The sequence below is a fragment of the Phyllostomus discolor genome, chromosome 1, assembly GCF_004126475.2.
Source record: "Phyllostomus discolor isolate MPI-MPIP mPhyDis1 chromosome 1, mPhyDis1.pri.v3, whole genome shotgun sequence".
NCBI lineage: Eukaryota > Metazoa > Chordata > Mammalia > Chiroptera > Phyllostomidae > Phyllostomus > Phyllostomus discolor.
Genome location: NC_040903.2, coordinates 37,384,947 through 37,404,090, shown reverse-complemented (window position 1 = coordinate 37,404,090; position 19,144 = coordinate 37,384,947). Strand labels below are relative to the sequence as shown.

At 32.1% G+C, this 19,144-nt stretch overlaps 1 protein-coding gene across 24 annotated transcripts in view; it reads right to left on the bottom strand.

Annotated features, from left to right (window-relative positions):
• ADGRL3 (adhesion G protein-coupled receptor L3) overlaps window positions 1-19,144 on the bottom strand; it is a 755,368-nt gene that overhangs the window by 524,711 nt on the left and 211,513 nt on the right. Inside the window, exon 1 of one of the 24 annotated variants that reach the window (XM_036021034.1) lies at window positions 1,517-1,814. The exons of the other annotated variants lie outside the window; for them this stretch is intronic. The gene's annotated coding sequence lies outside the window, so the exon portion shown is untranslated. Of the gene's footprint in view, window positions 1-1,516; window positions 1,815-19,144 lie in introns of those variants that run through there. 24 annotated transcript variants of the gene reach the window in all.

Sequence of the window (19,144 nt, the reverse complement as noted above, 5' to 3'; positions counted from 1 at the left end):
CTGTATCTGAAAAAGTATCTAATCAGATATCATTAAACATTTCTAACTAAATAATATCTGAGTATAAAAACAGTTTAAACTGCAGTCTCTGTACAAACATATTTTTAATACCTATTTAGAAAGCTCAAGTACAAAGTATACATGATATATTTTTTTTTACTTTTTCCCTCTATATTTAAGAGAATATGAAGATAATTTCTTTAAATCTTAATGTTGTGTTTAATATTCAACAGAATTCCTATAAAACATTATCATCAGTTTTCACAAACATGAAAACGTCTTTGTGCAAATAACTTATTGGTAAGATTTTTAAGTGTATTATTAACTCTTTTTAAAAAAACATTTTAATGAAAATTAGAAAAATAGATGGAGTTGAAATTCTGAGATCGTAGTGTTATGCAAACTACTTTAGAATTTTACTATTTCAAAATATATATATCTAGAGAACATATAGAAATAACAGGATTTCAAAAAGGAAATAAATGATTCATATTTTAAAATATATTTCCTATATAATTAAAATTAATTTTTGTAATATTAGGTATTTCAACCAATTTGTGTTGCATAATTTGATGAGGTAAATACAATCTCTTGACAAGAAAGCACTACATATTTATAAATTTATATATATATATAAATTTAAAAATTAGAATAAATTGGTATTTAAGATCAAATCAGGAATTTATTGATTCATATTCCTATTATTTTCCCAAATTCTTCTAAGACATATTATTATTTGGAAGCTAACAAAAATATTATTAGATCATGCTCATATCTTTAAAAGATTGACATATCTAGTACATAAAACAGTCATCACTGAGGGTAATATTTCTGGTATTAAAATTATTAATCCTTCTGATGAAACAATTATTAACAAAGATTGTATTTATTGTTGTATAAATCTCCTTTTATATAAAACTAATTCATTTATCTCAGATTAAAAACATAAGGAAAACTTGAATCATTATAGTTGAATTGAAAATAATTAACAATTGCTTCATCATATTATTAATAATTAAAACACTAATATTTAATTGTATCTATGGACATAGCCAATTATGTGTTTTTACTTCCCAAGGAAGAGATACAAATCCAATACCAGTGGTCTAAAACTATTGTGCAAAGCACACCATCTATAGTGACAAAAATGAAGAACTATCAAAAGCAATCTATTTTCAGACAGTTACTATCTACAAACATGTTAACTCACTAACAAAGCATTCTGATAAATCTGTGACAAAAACAAATTCCATGGTATTTGAAAAACTCCAAACAGACTGAAATTTAATACATCTTTGCAAGAGATCTTAAAAATCAGCAGTTGTTTGTTTACTCTTGAAGATTAGGAACTCTGGGACAATAATCTGAACATACATACATATGATTTTATACAGAAACCCAAGGCCTTCAAGAATAACCAAGAGACTTCAACCCTGTCCAAACTAATCCTTTTATAAGTCAGTAAAATAAAAGATGTTAAATGACTTTCCTAATATTCACACATATGGTAGCATACCTTAAAAGGGAACACAGGAATCTTAATTGCCAGTTCAGGTCTCATTTAGAATAATATACTGAATCTGATCTGTCACAAAGAACAAGAAACAAGTCAGAAGGGATTAAAAATGTAAATTAAAGCCCAATTAATTGGATTAAATTCCCATTATTCAACAGTATGTAATTTGCATTTTAACAGAGGTTTTCAAACTAAGCTATGGCAGAACATGACTGTTACATGATTTAAACTCAGAATTCTGCTATCAAAATTGTATTCACAGAAAAGAATGAGCTACTGAATAGAATTTTTTGAATTTTAAATTTGTCTCAAATATTTTCTTAATGTATCAGAAGGTAAGTGATTTAATGAAACTCATATTTTACTACTTTATGTTTAATAATCAATTTCCTATAAGCTCCCAAATTAAGCACCATGACAACCAGTTACTAGAGATAAATATTTGAGAATGACTATATATAACCTTGTGAAATATCTTTTTTTAACTGTTAAATAACCCTATTTTACATCTAGAAATAAGTGTTGTTAAGTTTGGTATTTATATTTTTTAAATTGTGGTTTAATGAAGGGAGACTGTTTTCTAGAAAGAAATAAAAACTACCAGTGAATCATACTCTAAAAGAATATTTAAGGGCAAGGAGGATATCTCATAATATATAAATTTAAGTAAAAGACACAAACTGTACATCTGTATATGTATTCTGGTCCATAAAAACTACATAGTGAGGAAAAATTATAGGTACATATGGTTTCAAAAGACTAAAAAGTATATAAAAAGTCTTGAATTTTACCATAATAAAATTTACGTAACTAAATTTTAACCAATGTATGGAAAGTCATTTCCAATGTTATAAGTTTTTAGTGAATATTTTAAGATCCATCTTAATACAACTCATTCCAAAACTGTCAATAATCTCACTGAACCCAAAACAATCTCTACATAGTTTTATCTGAGCCACTTATCATTATGTTTGTCCTATACAGTTCCCCAAATTCTAGGGACTGCTTTACTTTATATTTGTTCTGGCTAGTTCACACAGCAAATATGGGCATGGAGCATCTTTAGAATTTGTTTTATAATTTTTCATTCAAATATTAGGTTTGTTTTATTATTAAAATTATGTGGAATAAACAATTTAGTAGACATCAAGTGAATGAAACAGATACAATTTCTAATACTTATGTGAGATTATTTTTCTTTTGTTAAACAACTAAACACATTGATAAAAGGTGTTTTATGGTTCTTTCCGAAATAACATGTATACTGAATTTCAAATATCTTTATATAAAAATGTGTTTACATAAAATAGGGCTATTATCTGGAAATGTCTTTTTTCTTCCTTAATTCAAAATCTAGTAAAGAATAAAATGGAGTGAAATGGCATGACAGAGCCATTTCAGTGGAATAGAGTGGAATGAGATAGAACATAGCCAAACAGAATAGAGTAGAGTAGAGTAGCCTGGAGTAGAGTAGAATTAGAATTAGAATTAGAATTAGAATAAAAGAGAGTAGAATAGCAAAGTAGCATAGTTGTAGACTATTCATATAATAATGCTGTTTGTTATAGTACATAGTCATTTACTTCCCCTGAACAAATATATATTCCAAAATAATGTGTTGTCTGTTTTGATCATACCTACAAGATCAGGGTCTAACAGACGTGTCCTATCTTTTGGCATCTCTGGGCCACATTGGAAGAAAAAAGAGTTGTCTTGGGCCACACATTAAACACACTATGATATGTAATCACAAAAAAAATCTCAGAATGTTTTAAGTAAATTTAGGATTTTGTGTTAGGCCACATTCACTGCCATCCTGGGCTACAAGTAGCCTGTGGGTCACAGGTGGACACCCTTGGTCTAGCACATGGCTGATGATCAGTAAATTCACTGAATAAATAAATATTTAGACTACTGTGATCTCAGCATCCAGCCTCAGGATGTAGATAAGCTCTTATTGTATTTTTAATTTTTCTTGTTTCAACTGCCCACATCTACAACACTTGTCATAGGAGAACATTTTCAGCTTTGAAAATATTCCAAAGTTATGATTAATTCTCCTTTTATTCACTTTTAATAATGTTACTTTGATGCTTTTCTCATTATGCTGTCCACTCCTCCAGCCTTCATTTGATCTTTTGACTTTAAGAGTCATCACTAGTTAGAAAGTAACCTCTTTGAAATATTTCAAATCTTAAAAAAAAAAAAATTCCCCATACCACCACTACTATTTTTGAGTGGTTAAACTTAGGTACACAGAAGGAGAAATAACTAAAACTTAGTCAAGATTTTAAAGTGGTTATTTAAGGGTTCTTTTTCTTTATCAAACAGGTAAAATGTATATTAGTAGCCACATATTCAAGTTTCTTTAATGTGAAACATCATTGTCACTGAATGAGGATTTTCAATGTGAAAGGCATCCAGGTCTCCTGGCCAAGTGATCTCTAAACAAATGAAATTTCAAACATAGATATTCTTCTCACTTGCAGATTAAGGGAAAAAAAAACATCTTCCATTTTGTCCAATCATATATTGTATTATATCTAGTATTATATTTGTATTAATATCTAGTTTGTGATTTAAAAATATTTGTGAGTCTACATATACAAAAGACTAAAGACTGTATTTGTGTGCATATATATGTACATATACATCTATACCGATATATATGCACACAAAAATCTACCACTTGTTCAGCTAAATTCATTCTGACTATATGCAAAATAAGGTAGTATAAATCTCAGAAGCAGCTCACTGTTGTAATGCATAATTTATTCATATAACTATCCCAGGTTATAAATCAAGCTCTTCACACTCCAGTACACTGTAATAATACATCATGATGTATTATTTCACCAAAAGAGAAATCCTCTTTGCATACATTCACATTATTTTATTTTAAAAATAAATTTTTATTTTGAAGTAAAGTTAAAATGCAAATATTTGTGTCCTGTTAAAAGTTATCGGAATATTATCCATAAAAATATAGGAATATAAAACAATTTAAGAAAAAGACTTATATGTTTTTCTAAAGTTCTCCTCCCTCCCTCTCTCTCTCTCTCTCTCTCTCTCTCTCTCTCTCTCTCTCTCTCTCAAACCTGAATTCAAAAAGTAGTACAAATCTTCTCACCTTCTTTTCCAAGGCTACTAAATTAAGGTGAACCTTAGTCACAGTTGTTTAATTAAAAATTCATGCTACTCAGAGGAAGACCAATTCAAGGACAGGGAACCATGGCAGATGAAACTTTCTGTTCTTCCAGGCACTGTGCTGAACACTGGATATATGCTATTCCACTTAATACCCACAAAAACATTACAAAGCAAAGACTCATAGTATTCCTAATCTGTATGTAAATGAACTGAGGAACCGAGAAGGCACTCATTTGTCCAAGGCCAATCATCAAACAGATGCCAAAGCCAGATTTTAAAATCTGGTCCATATCTATTCTCTTCACTAATACATTTTACTTCCCCATTACAAATTTTCCCTTGAAATTATATATGACTTTAAACTCCTATTGTTCTGCATATTCTGTACCTTTTAAATAATATTTTATATTTTGCTTGTTCTTCCCAGTCAATTGATATGTCTAGACATGGGTTTTCATGATCAAGTAATTTTTTCTCGGAAAAATGTAGTAATATTGGATTTTTCAAACCAAAAGTTTCAAAACAGTATAAGATCTACATATCAGATGCTATTCTAAAATGATCTCTTAAATTGCAAGCAGAAAGCTATTACTATTGTAATGAGCAATTTTAAATCCTGAAAGAAACTTTCTCAAAAGCCCTTTATTATTGTCAAATCACATAACTGTTGATTAAAGTATTTTATTAAAAACCATAAGCATTAATAACTCTGTAATCCTAATCAAAATATTAGTTAGTATGGTGATATATACATGCAATTAAGGATAATTGACAGTTCAGAATAAACATAGTATAAAATGTTGCTTTGTGTTTACGTGAAGCTATGAAAAATAGCAAGCTATTATAAAGTCATAGCAAGCCTGACACCCACAGAACAAGCTCAAGGAGCTGCCAGTCATAACTAGAACTGGGTGTTTTTCCCCCATAGAAATATTAAATGAGTGTAAGTTCATGCCACATGTTTTAATAAATGTATCTCTGTGGAATAATTATAAATGTCGTTGAATAACACTCGGATGCATCATATCTGTGATATAGTATTCAATTATATTATCTAATGCTATTGTCACCTGTACTTTAGATAAATGCCAGACCCAATCATTCAGGGCTGCTGCTAGCCAAGAGGATAACTTCATGCAAACTCATTTGAAAAAGATGGTCACTCAGGGCTAACACAGCCCCATACTAGAGCAAAAGCCTGGAGAAGTTAAACCAGAGTCTAGAGTTCAAGTTTTATTTGCCTCCTTGATTTGTACAGTGAACAAACTGTACACCTGTACATTTCAAACAAGTAAGTGCTAAAAAGTGATACACATGAACAAGTTGGCCCAAAATATGTCACTAAATATGTTTTTATGGGCTTTGGGAAAAAATGGTATAAGAAAAATCAAATGGAACACTAGCAGAGAGAAAAACTCAAAAGGATTAGTCTGCATACTTTCTAATCCCTTTTTTGTTTCATTTTAGGTAAAGAAGAGGTAACTTATCACTCCATACTCCATCATTCTTAGTAAACTATACACTATACAGATGATTATCACCAGAGGTCAGCGACTAGGAAACAGTATATTAGTTTCCTTATGTGTACATTTTTATCTCGTCTGACACATTCAAACAATATCAGTCCAACTTCTCCAAGTGATTTATCAAGGTTTCTTACTAATCATTTATCAAAAGAGGTAAGAATCTAGTTGTAATAAAAAAGACTAAGTGAACACTTCAATTTAAGTGGTTTGTTAACTCATAAATCCCCAATGACCCTTAGCAAAAGAGATGTAGTGCCAATTTCAACACTACACATCATGTCCACAGTCCACTGCCATGTTTTCCCTTTAAGGCTGCTAATAATATATATTTAAATAAAATTTCAACTTAGTTACTTAAAGTCATTAGGATATGAGGTATAACACCGATCAAAAGCTGAAAATGCTGAGAAGTGTCCTAAGCACTTCATATATATTTTGTTATCTATAAAGTACATACTTTCACTATCGTCATTCAACAAATAAGGAAAGAAATGGAGACATAGAGAAGTAATTTTCCCCAAGCCCCCCAAACTCTAATAGACAAGGATTCAAGTCAAGACAGGTTAATTCTTAACCACTAGGTTGCTTATAATTATTTCCCCAAGCCTTTTTTCTCTTAACATTGTCCCTATTGCCACTTATCTTTTCTTTTGCAGCTTTGTAACAGCGAACATTTTGCTCACATTGTTTTGTTCTAGTCTAGGCTTACCAGAAGTTAAATAAATACACAACTGACTATTTACAGCTGGAAAAAAAGCAGGGAAAGATTTTATCAGAACACCATTAGTGATTTCAACCAATATATATTACTGTGGATTTAACAAAAACAAGATTGCCCTTGCCTTTATATAAATCTTCTCTGACCTTCAGTATGCTCCTCTATATTTTCTCCACCTATCCCAGGCAGGACAAGCAAAATGCATCCTCCCCTATAGCTGGAGTCTAGGTGAGGGACTAGATTTCCTTCCAAGGTGTAGAACCTAAAACAGTACAGGAAATCTTACATAAAAGTATCATGTTTTAATAATTTGATAGATTCAGTCTGATCTCACAGATTCAAGAAACCTAATCCGAAATGTTTGCTCTAAGAATCTAGGGATTACTGAAGAAAACAAAACTATGAAACCTGGCTCAAAATTAACTTATAGCCATGGTAGGTCCTGAGGCAACATAGGTTAGTGGGTTAGCTGAAAGCCAGTAATCAATTGTAAGACAAGAGCAGAGTGACTGAAGTGAGAAAGCGACCCAAGGGATGTCTATAATCAAAGATCAAAATACAAAAGTCAATGTTATACAGAATGCAAGAATCACCAAACAGTAAGCTCCAGTGCCAAGACAGGATTCCTGGAACTCATGTGAAGATTAGGAAATAAGCAAATATCAAGAGATATAGTCTTGCACAAACTAGAGTAAGGGAACTGACAATTAATTCCTTTAAGACCCAAGCTATCTTAGCAAATACTATCCAATTTCTAATAATAGAATTCTTTGTTATTTGCAGTAGAGGTATGCCCATAAGTAGGCATTACACAGTTACTGAGATTGGTGATTCTATGGCAGCTTCCCAAGCAAACAACTATATAAACTTGGCCACCTACCTTTTATTGTAATGTAATCATTATTCTTCTGTTTTTAGTGGGAAAAACAATTAAAATGGGTAAAGCTCCAAAACAACATTTTCTGAACACCTACCAAGTATGATACCAATTTCTGTATATACCATAATATTAGGTAAGCCTACTTCTCTCCTTTTTCACATTATATGCCCCCAGGCTGATAAATTAGACTTGGAGATCCATATTCATAAACTGTGACAACTTTTCTCTTGACAAAATGAACCAACATATTATCTTAATTTACACAATTAAAACCAGACAATCAGCCCTGGCTGGTGTGGCTCAGCTGGTTGGAGTGTCATTCTATAAACCAAGCAACTAACTGAGAAATTCTGTCAACAAAAAGTGACCTAACTCAAGCACAAAATGTTTTAAGTTCATCAACAGTTCTCAGCTTTAAAATGTACTATGAAAGGTAAGCCAACATCTAATTCTGAAAAATAAAAGCCTAATTCAGTAATAAAAAGCACACTGAGACAAAGTGAACTCAAGTCAAAGGCTGGGTCCAAATATGAAGACAAAAGCCATTCATCAAATCTGGCGGTGGTTGAGGGGGTAGGGCAGCCCACAGCCCATGCAAGAGTTTGGAAAGGAGATTAAGGCAAGGGATTCCACAGAATTGGCAGGCTGGGGCAACAGCACTGAAGGCTATGACCACAAACAAAATGAAACACACAAGGCTCTAATATTCCTAAAAGCTGCTCATCTACAGGAATTAAGCAAACACAGACCAAGTGAAGAAGAATGCAAATACATCTTCGCAAATGGGATATTACATCCCAGAATCTTATGATATTAAATGCATAAAAAGGATTTGATATTGTGAACTAAGAGTGTCTTTTTATTTTAGCAAATATAGCCCTTTTGCACATGTCACAAAATATAAAATGAATTTCCATCATTGTTCTTCATTTAATGGCACATGATGATTCAGGCATCAGAATCAAATATATTTGCAATGTATTTAAAATGACACCCATTAAAAATGAAATCACCTATTACTAAATCTAAATTAGTGAATATATGAGTTGTCATATAAATCTCACATAATTTATAGTGGAATCTTTCCCTGTACCCACCATCACTTTCACTGAATTACAAGGAAAGATTTTGATATTTGAATTTAGTTGTGGCTTATCTTCACCCTGTTTTTTTTTCTTTGAAAAACAGATACAGAATTTTTCAATTGAATAAAGAAAGTACAGAAAGCCAAAAGTGTTGATTTTATATACTGCTCCTACATCACTGGTCCGGAGTAGACAAAACCATGATCCCATGAGGTGTACACATAATATACAATCACCAATATCTTCAAATTTAAAGTAACATGAAAAAACTGAATTAAATGTTGGATGTAAACATGATTATTTGGGCATTTTAAGGGTTTCCTTAGATAAGAGAATTACTAAAAAATTAAGCAGACAGTGATCATCCATACCCTTGTTAATGGTAAAACGACATACCTCCACTTGCTTGGAAAAATGTAACTGTTAAGTAAGATTAAATAACAAGTCCTGAAATATTTTTTAGAGCATTAGTTCCTGTAAGTCCTCATTTCACATATAAAAATAAATAGAGTGATTGTAAAGAAATAGCTGTGTATGTAGAAATGGAATTTGGAAAATTACTTCAATTGCTGGTAAACAGACTGTGTTGCATAAAACAAAGACTAAGTGCTCTTTAGTTGAGAAAACGATATGACTTCATTGATATAAAACTGGCTGGATTTAGCCAAGAAAGGGCTTAGAAAGAGTGCACTAAATTTAGAACAAAATGTTCTCGTATCTGTGTCCCATTACTTCTGTTTAAAATCCTATGCAGTCCATTTTATGTTTCCAAGATGTATCATATTAAATATAATTTAGGACAAAAATGAATTTAAATTGAAAAATGCCCCACAGCAGTGAGTGCCTTGATCAGGAGTATTTTACATTTCCTCATTCTGGCTATTAAAAACAAACAAAGAAACAAACAAAAACAACCACAACCTTGGGATGGAAAACTGTAGTAAAAAATACATGGCAACTTTTTTTTAAGAACAAATTATTAAGATGCATAACCATGTTTAGACTTCAGGAACTTAGATATAAACCTACGTATTTAGTAAGCTTGTAATAAATTAATTATGATTGCTCCCTCTCCCAAGCTCTTCTGCTTTCTGTATTAAATTGGTAGCACTATCAACCACCCAGTGTTCAAGGTGAACATTGAAATCACCCTCTAAACCTACACTCAGCTAAGCACTACTTTCTTTTACTTCTCATTCTGCCCTTCTTCCATTCTTAATTCCCTGTCCCAGTCCAAGCATTATATGCTCTCCTAGTTTACTGGAAGTGGTTTCTAAATGATCCTCCTACATTATTCCCTCTCTTCAATCTAGCACTTTCAGTGTTATACAATGATGATCTTGCCATCTCTCTGGTTTAAACTCCAATGGCTTTCTTTATCTTTTCCAATCTAGTTTTTAAGCCTAAACTCTTGTCCTTTTTCTCCCCTGTATCTGATTCTCTAACCTCATCAGCTACACTCACTGTTTCCCTAGTACAATATACATAGTCATTCCTCCAAAACAGGTTTACCACCCTCCCCTTTACTTGCAACTTCTTTGATATATTCAGATTTCTACTTCAAGGTTCAACTTAGCTATAACTCTGCCATGTGAATTAAACAACTCTCCCATCTACTTCCCTAATACTTTAATTGATGCTTGATTTTAAGCATAGATAAGGGGGCCTTATTTATCTCTCAGGCACTTAGTAAAATGTATACTCTAAGCGCTCTAAATTTTTTTCTCAAATTCAAACTGATTGAATCAATATGTTTTACTGACTTAAGTAATACTTCATAAGGGCTAAAATAAAATATTTACAGTTTTAATGAAGAAAGATTTTTGCTCCCTGGAATTCAATTTATTTGTTTAGTTGAAACTATTATTCATCATTTTCACTAGGTAGCATAAATATATTCTCAATTTTTTAAAAAAGGAACCTATGGACATCAAGTTGAACCATACTATCTATTCTAAAGTGGTGTTACTAGAAAGAAGGCATCTTCAACTAATAATCTCATAATCAAAATCAATATGATTCTGGCAAAAACAGTACACTGAGTGAACAAAGAGCTATAACATTATCTGTATCTTAATAGCTTAGATTGGAACTTGAATCAGGCTTTTTCAAATCAATAAACATTTATTGAATGTCTACAATAAAAAAGAGAAAGCTGAATCAGGCATGGTCCACTCAGCCATAGAAAAGATCCCTTTGCCCCATTGGGAAATGTCATTTGAACAGAATGAAGGAAGGATAGAATTCAGAAAGACAGTTAATAAGGGTGTACTGAGAATAGAATATTCAAGGGAGTTAAAAGTGCCATAAACAAGAACCTAGACATATTAGTAGGTAATAAAAAGTTATCTTACTGTTTGACATTTATAATTAGTGAAGGAGATTACTGGATGTAAACAATATTTGTGGGCATGCAATTATAAAAAATCATGAACACCAAGATGGCAAGGGTGCCCTTTATAATTCTTTTTACAATATTTTAATATATAATTCTATCTTAAAATATTCAGGCAGTGAAGACTCTTGGAATACAAAGAAAACCTTTATAATGAATTCAGAAATATTCTTCAGCAGTAACATGTATGAGTAATTAGTAGGGCTATTTGCAGGCTTTAGAACATGCTGAATAGCAATGATATTTAACAGAATTTTCTGCATTTGTGGGATACGATAGATACAGAACAATGAAGGAAACGAGAGAATGGGATAAAAATCAACATTTTTGCCTTCTATTTTCTAGACAGCAATTGAAAAAGAAAATAGAAACAAAGCAAATGTTGTGAGTCTGGGTATTTAAAAGGATAATGATAATATTAACCAAGTGGGATATGAGTCAGCATTGGTAGGAAGACAGTGATATTTCTAGAATATTTTCAGGCAAAGGCATTAATCAGACATTTGTAGATACAGATTGGAAGTCAGAAGAAAGATAGGGATGGGATTATAAATATAAATTTAAGAATTATCTATGAAGAGATAAACTTGATATAATAGGAATACATAGTTTGACAAGAAAGATGAAGTACAAAAAGCAGGGAAAAATTAATTTTAGGTAGTCACTATATAGACTCTCAAATTTGAATTTACCCAGTGTTTTTGTCTCCTTTATCAGTAATACAATGTCTGACAAATAATTCAACCTAAGTCTTGCAATGTTGTGAGGATCAAATGGAATAGTGTTTAAATTAAATAGCACAGGACTTATAAATTAGAACCTCAACGGTGAACTGTGATTCTATTATTGTTGTTATTGTTGCTGCTGCTGCTGTTGTTATCATCACCATCGTCTCCACTACTGTTAGGAAAAGAAAATGAGGAAAATGCAAGGAATAATGAGCATCAGGGTAATGTAGTACAATACAAATCGTGATAGGAGAACTGACTAGAACATGCTGTGTTAAAAACAACATATTGTGTAAAACTTTTCAAATAGTAACTCCACTTCTACCATCTGCAGATGTTAGACTCATACAATCACACTCATCGTGCTCTCTTAAGAAAAGCCACTCACAAACTATGAGAAATCTACTGGCATGGTTGATAAATCTGAGGAGTCCCTTGAGACAACAGATGGTGCTTTATAAATAGTCCTTGAATCACCTGTTACATGACTTGAGCAGCCCAACTACTAAGTCTTTCTTCTACAAGTTATCAGTTCCCAAATGAATTGTGGAAAAAATATTCTAAATGCAAGAACCATAGACCTATGTTAGAAGAAATACCAGACAGATACATCATTGATGGGAGTAGTTAAATTTCAACACTTTCTTTAATTGCATGACGCATGTATTCAGGTTAAACGTACTCATGTATGTGTGCTGTACACTTATGTATGTGTGCAAGTGTATATAAGAGGTGATGAAATGAGAAGAAAAAGAGTTGAGGGTACAGAAAGAGTAAAAAGAAAAAAAAAGAAGATTATTTTTTGAAATGTATACTTACAAAGGTCGTTATAAGATAAATAAGAAAGCTGTTTAAAACAAAAAATTCAGCAAATGTCACATTTACCCGTATATTTTGGACTATAAGATGCACCCCCTGCAAATTTGAGAGGAATAATGGTTGTTAATGCTGCTGTTTAGTTCTGTTTACATTTACATGGGTGAAATATTATGTTATTTATGTTATTAAATATTTTACCACATTTTTTGCTTCAAAAATTTTTCCTATTTTCCTCCTCTAAAACTTAAGTGTGTCTTACAATCCAAAAATATGGTATATCTATTTCCTTAGCAAGAAAAATGTCACCTGTGATTTATAAGGGGGTCATCCACAAACATTACTTGAGACTACATCTTGACAGATGTTTGAGCTAATAATAACTTGTTCTTATCAAATACTGTCTTTCAACTTCCTGAGTTCTATTTTCCTCTTTCAGTGATTTTAAGCAGGTGACATCAGAGTTAAGACATATCAGATAGATTTAGAGAGAAGCTTCCTTACCAAATGCCATCCAAATCAGGAAGTTTTAATTGAATACTACATGACAATATAATAATTCTTTCACAAGTATCTTGATTTTGCTACACTAGTATAATTTATTAGCTCAAAACCTTTCTCCCGGGTTCTTCTTTCCTCCAATTTAATACCCAGTGAATGAGAGTAACATATGTGTAGCTGCTATCTTAGGGCATTAATGTTGTATGTTGTTGCTTAGCTATTTAATTAATTATTTCAACTACTGTTTATCAAGTGACAGATACAATATCTATGCTGGGAACATAGTGAAGAAAAAGGAGTCTCCTACAGAGCCTAGTCTATATAACAGATAAATAAAAGGGCAATGTAATAAATAACAAAGTTCCCTTCAGGTAAAACTTAGTGCTCTGAAGGAAATGAACTGGGTAAATGTGAAAGTGATGGAGTGATTCAAATGCCTATAGATGGTTTTATATTTTTATGTGGATTTTAGCATGAAAATTCCTAAAAGGAGCATTAAAATATTTATACCACTTTCCATTCTGTCATAATCATATCCATCATCTCACTGAGGGCACATTAGCTCATCACTCCATCAAAAAATTGCTTACATAGGCCCTGGCAATATAGCTCAGTTGGTTAGAGAGTCATCACGCCAAGGTTGTGGATTTGATCACCAGTCGGGGCACATACAAGTATCAAGAAATGAATGCACAAATAACTGGAACAAACTGCAGTCATCTCTCTCCCTGTCTCTCTCTCTCTCCCCCACCACTCCCTTCTTCCTCTCTCTCTAAAATTCAATAAATTAGAAAAAATGCTTACAGAAAGACTATACTATAAGTAATGGGTGCAAGGAATTCAAAGAAGCATACAATGTGCCTTCAACCGCTGATAAGTTTTCCAAAGCAGCAAGGAAAAGCTTCAATTCAGTTATAGAAGCCTGAGAAGTTTATACTGGAAGGGAAATACGTTTCGGAGAAACTTATTCATGATGAAAGTGGTATTTTACAAGATTCTGGGCCACTATATGATTTCATAGTGGAGGATGAGAAAAAACAATAATTAGAAGGTGATAGCTTTAATGTAAACTCAAATATCAGTGTGAGTAATAAAGCCACATATGAAAACTGTTACAGATCAGACAAAACAAAGTGACTGATAAGATGAGTAGGCTATGAATATGAAAAAAGGGAGTTGGTCAAATTTATTATCATTGCCAGGAAAACATACAAAGCTTCTGCCTTATTGCTAGTAATATAATGGTACATTAAAGACTACTGTTGAATAAACTTGGAAATCACAAAATTGCAATGAATATTTTTTAAGGTTTCTTCACATTTCTAACATATATCCTAAAGATTTTCAAAAGTATTCATTATGTTGCATATGTTTTATGTAAGAATATTCTCATATATTCAAATCTTAGGATATATTTTAACTATAAAATAAATTTCAGTTTTGGATCAATGCTGTCCTGGTCATTACTTTCTTCACCTCAAACATGATGTTCTATATTTATATGTAACAATATTATGGTACTAGCAACATTATTTAGTCCAAAATTACTCTGATCTTATGCATTACAAAGAAACAAATTTGGTAATTGTTAAAAGTCTAATATGTTCCAGTTTCCTGAAAATGCCAATCACAAGTTTCCTCTGCTACCCATTTGCTAATCAATCCTGAATGTTTGCCTCCAGCCTAGACCTCGCACCCCAACACGAAGCATCACGTATTTAAAAACAGTGCTCTAACAGTCTCTGCAGTATATGGACAATGGCTTGGACCCCACCCTGCATTTAATGTGAGGTATGAATTTTCTCATGTATAAATCTTATCACTAGGGTTTCAAGAAAACTGATCTCAGAAGTTACAAGAAAATGGTCCTACTGCCTTACTTTTAACTTTGGGGGCCACCATACTGTTTCCCACTTCTGTGCCTTGGAACATATTGTCTCAGCTTGGAATTAGCAGCTCATAACCCACTAGCACCTGCTTTCTCTATGAACTTTGGCAAATTGCATCACTCTCCTTTATTTCAGAAATGCTCCTTGTATATATACATCTCTTAAGGAACTAAATACATGTGCCTGTAACTATTTATTTACAAGTCAGTCTTCCCAATTCAACCATGATCTACTAAAATATGACCTACTTGAGAGTAAAAACTGCCCGGCCAGATGTGCATGACAAGCAGAGGAGACAGTTAACAGTTGATGCAGTAAATAAGGGACATGATTTTGGTTATTTTAGGAGATCCAGATTTATAAATGGAAATTAATCTTCATTCTTTCAATTTTGATCTTAGAGATAGTATTTCTTCTCAACATTTGTTAGTAATCAATTTTAATCATCATTGTGAAATGTTAAAGATCTCAAAATAATCATCTTTATTATTAGACTATGTCAAATATTTAATGAATACTTGAGGATTCAAATTAAAAACCTTTGGAACACTGGACCACCTAATATTCCTTTTTTATGTTTACACAACCGTGCATTGCCTATGATATGGACTCTGTCAACATTTAGAAGTGGCAGTGCTAGAGCAATTTTCTGTATTCCAGTGACCCTCTATGCTTATCACTCTGCATTCCCTATATCTGGTGTTGTCTGTGCTTCATATGTATTATTTATATTATTATGTTCCGGGCTTGTTGTATATAAGGATAGCAGCTTGTGTATTTTCCCCATTGGAATGTTCAGCTCACTGTAGATTGTTACTTAGTAGAACTTTAAAAAAAAAAAACGATTAAATGTAAATTAACAACTTATACATAGTGTGTAAGATATTTAGGTTTTGTGTTAGATGGTGAAATACTTACAAAGGCATGAATTTTGATAATTCGTAATTCTGGGACTGTGAATAGAAGTTTGTTTAAATTAATCTATCAAGTCAACTCTCTCCCCACCAACACTGTAAATTCTCTGTTGCTAAATATAATGGATAGTTTTCAGTCTCATCTTACTTAAGTCTCAATAGTATTCAAAGTATTTAATGAATCGCTCTTTTTCCTGAAACACTTTTTGTTTTGTAATATTATGAACCAAATCATGTCTCTTGAATTCTCTTTTCAGCTGTATATAATATTATCTGATTTTCCTCCCTTACCTATTTACTGAGTTCAGACTTTTGCTTTACTGTCCTCCTTGACCTCTTACATCCCAACTCTGTAAATACTGACTCCCTGCTACCGACTCCAATTTAGATCAATATAGTCTTTATTTCTTTACCTCCAGACTCACATTTTCAGCTTGACATATCAACTTGGATGTCTCATAGGCTTCTGAAAGTTAACATTTTCAAAAAGATTTTTAAATATCTCTCTGCCTTCCTACACTGTTCTTCCTCCAATGTTCACCACATCAATAAATAAGTCATCCATGATGCCAGAAACTATTGCATCACTCTTGATACTTCTGTCTTGTTCACTCTAGAAACTATTCTTTCATCAGGTCTTATTAATCTGACCTTCCAAAATATGTCTCAAATGAAATCATGCTTTTTAAAAAAAATTCCTAAATATTGTCTACTTAGTTTTCTAATCCAGTATTGTTCACTAGAATATAAGCTTATTGATGGCTGGGATAAGATGTGCCTTATTTCTTTTTGTTTCTTGTCATTTTTCAAGTGATTAGACCAGTATCTCTGAATACGAATGACATTTAAGTAAGATGAGAGTGAAATTTATGCATCGTATTTGGCAACAGAGGAGTTGATGGGGAGAGAGTTGCCTTGATAGATTAATTTAAATAAAATTCTATTCAGAAACCCAAAATCACAAATTATCAAAATTCATGCCTTTGTAAATATTTCACCATCTTACACAAAACCTAAATATCTTACACACTGTGTATAAGTTGATAAATTACATTTAACAGTTTTTTTAAAAAACTTCTACTAAGTGACAATCTACATACAGTGAACCAAACATTCCAATGAGAAAAATACATAAGCTGCTATCTTTATATATAATGAGCCCAGAACACAATACTATGGATAATACATATGAAACACTGACAACACCAGATATAAGGAATGTACAGTGAAAAGCATTGGGGGGTTACTGGAATATAGAAAATTATTCATTTAATTTATCTATTTTACGCATTTTTGCTCTAGTATTCCCATTTCTAAATGTTAAAATAGCCCTTATAGGGCTACTCGTTTTGTAGCATACCCTGCTCCTGAGCTTTAGGAAATTAACTTCATGACTAAATGAAGTAGCAGAAACATAGAAAACACCAAACATAAGTAAGAAAAGTATTATAATTAATGAGACACTTGCAACACAAAGAATTAAGAGAAAGTACAATGCACTTGTTACTTATTAGACTTTGTCTTTTATGTTAAAGCCTGCCTTATATTAAAACCTTACTGCATGATGGGTAATTTATGGGTATGAAATGGACAAACATGGATGAGCATGGAAGAAATATGTCACGCCGAACAGTCATAACCAGGTTAACATGATATAATAACTTGATTTAAAAGAATCAGCATTTTTATCTTTATAATTTACTACAAACAAAACTTTAGACATTCATGGAATCATAAAAGTGGCAGTGCAATTTCAATTATATTTTGATATTTCAAGATAATTGGCTGCCAGTATCAAGAACATGGTCATACACTAAATCTTCAGAGAAAAAGATCAATTAGTTTTCCAAACAAAGCAGGAGATTCTGTAAAAGGCTAAAGGAAAGGCAAGTAGGTCCAGGTTGCTATTATTAATGATTTTAAAAATAGCAAATATTTAACTTTGTGTTAGAGCCTTTCTGAACTCCACATATATTGACACAGTCGCCGTAACAAAACTATGAACTTCTGTTATTGTCATTTTACTTATGAAAAAATTAAAGCAAAGATAAATTCATTAGCTTACCATAGTCACTTAAACAAGAAGTATTATTGCTATTATTATATTTTATTAAAAGCTTATTTTAAAAAATATTGTGTTATAAGTCACTATTTAAAAAGCCCATTAAAAGCTACTATTGACATCAATAATATGACCTAAAATACCTTCCTTTCTCAGAGAGATTTAATATTAATCTGTCTTTTCAGATTTCCTTGCTCCTATTCTATCCCAATTATTTCATATATGGTGACATTACAACAGAATTTTTTTCTAGTTCAATTAATTTGGTTAACATTTAGTTTGCTCTCTGCACAACACAAAATAATTTAGGACAGTTCAGTTTCAATGGAATTTGTTAGAAGTGGCAGCAAACAGGTCCAGTTACCTGAAACTGAGGTAAGTCTTATAAAACACAGTTGTCCTCTATCTCAGTAGGCCATCTTCTATTGAGTGGCCTCAAAAGAGACAACAACTTTTTCTGAAAAGGAAGCGGTGCCTACTATCCAATGAGAGAAGCCAATTGTTGGATGGGGAGCAGCTGCTGCAGGCAGATGGCCCTCACATGTATTGCTCTTGCTTTTTAAAGGGATTGTTTAAAGCACCCTAAAGATCCTATTTTATGGGCAGCACAATTCACCCCAGATACCTCACAAAGACAGAGTGTTTTAATTAAAATAACAGAAACTGTACAGGCTGCATCCCTAATCCACCTCTTTTCTTTGGTTACAAGTGATGATAACAATGATTACAATGACAAATCATTTAAAATGAAGAGAGGGCCAGTTTAACTTACACTAGCTGTGGCTCCAACATTTGGGAAAAGGCCGAGAGGTATGGAAGAAGAACAGGTATTAGTGGCAATCAATGACTATTTGAACATCAGACACTGAATAGAAACTACTATTTAAGACTCATTACTCTTTTAATAACTACCTTGAGGCTTTCCTGAGCTCAAGGTTTTAATGTCACTAAACTTCTGCTATCC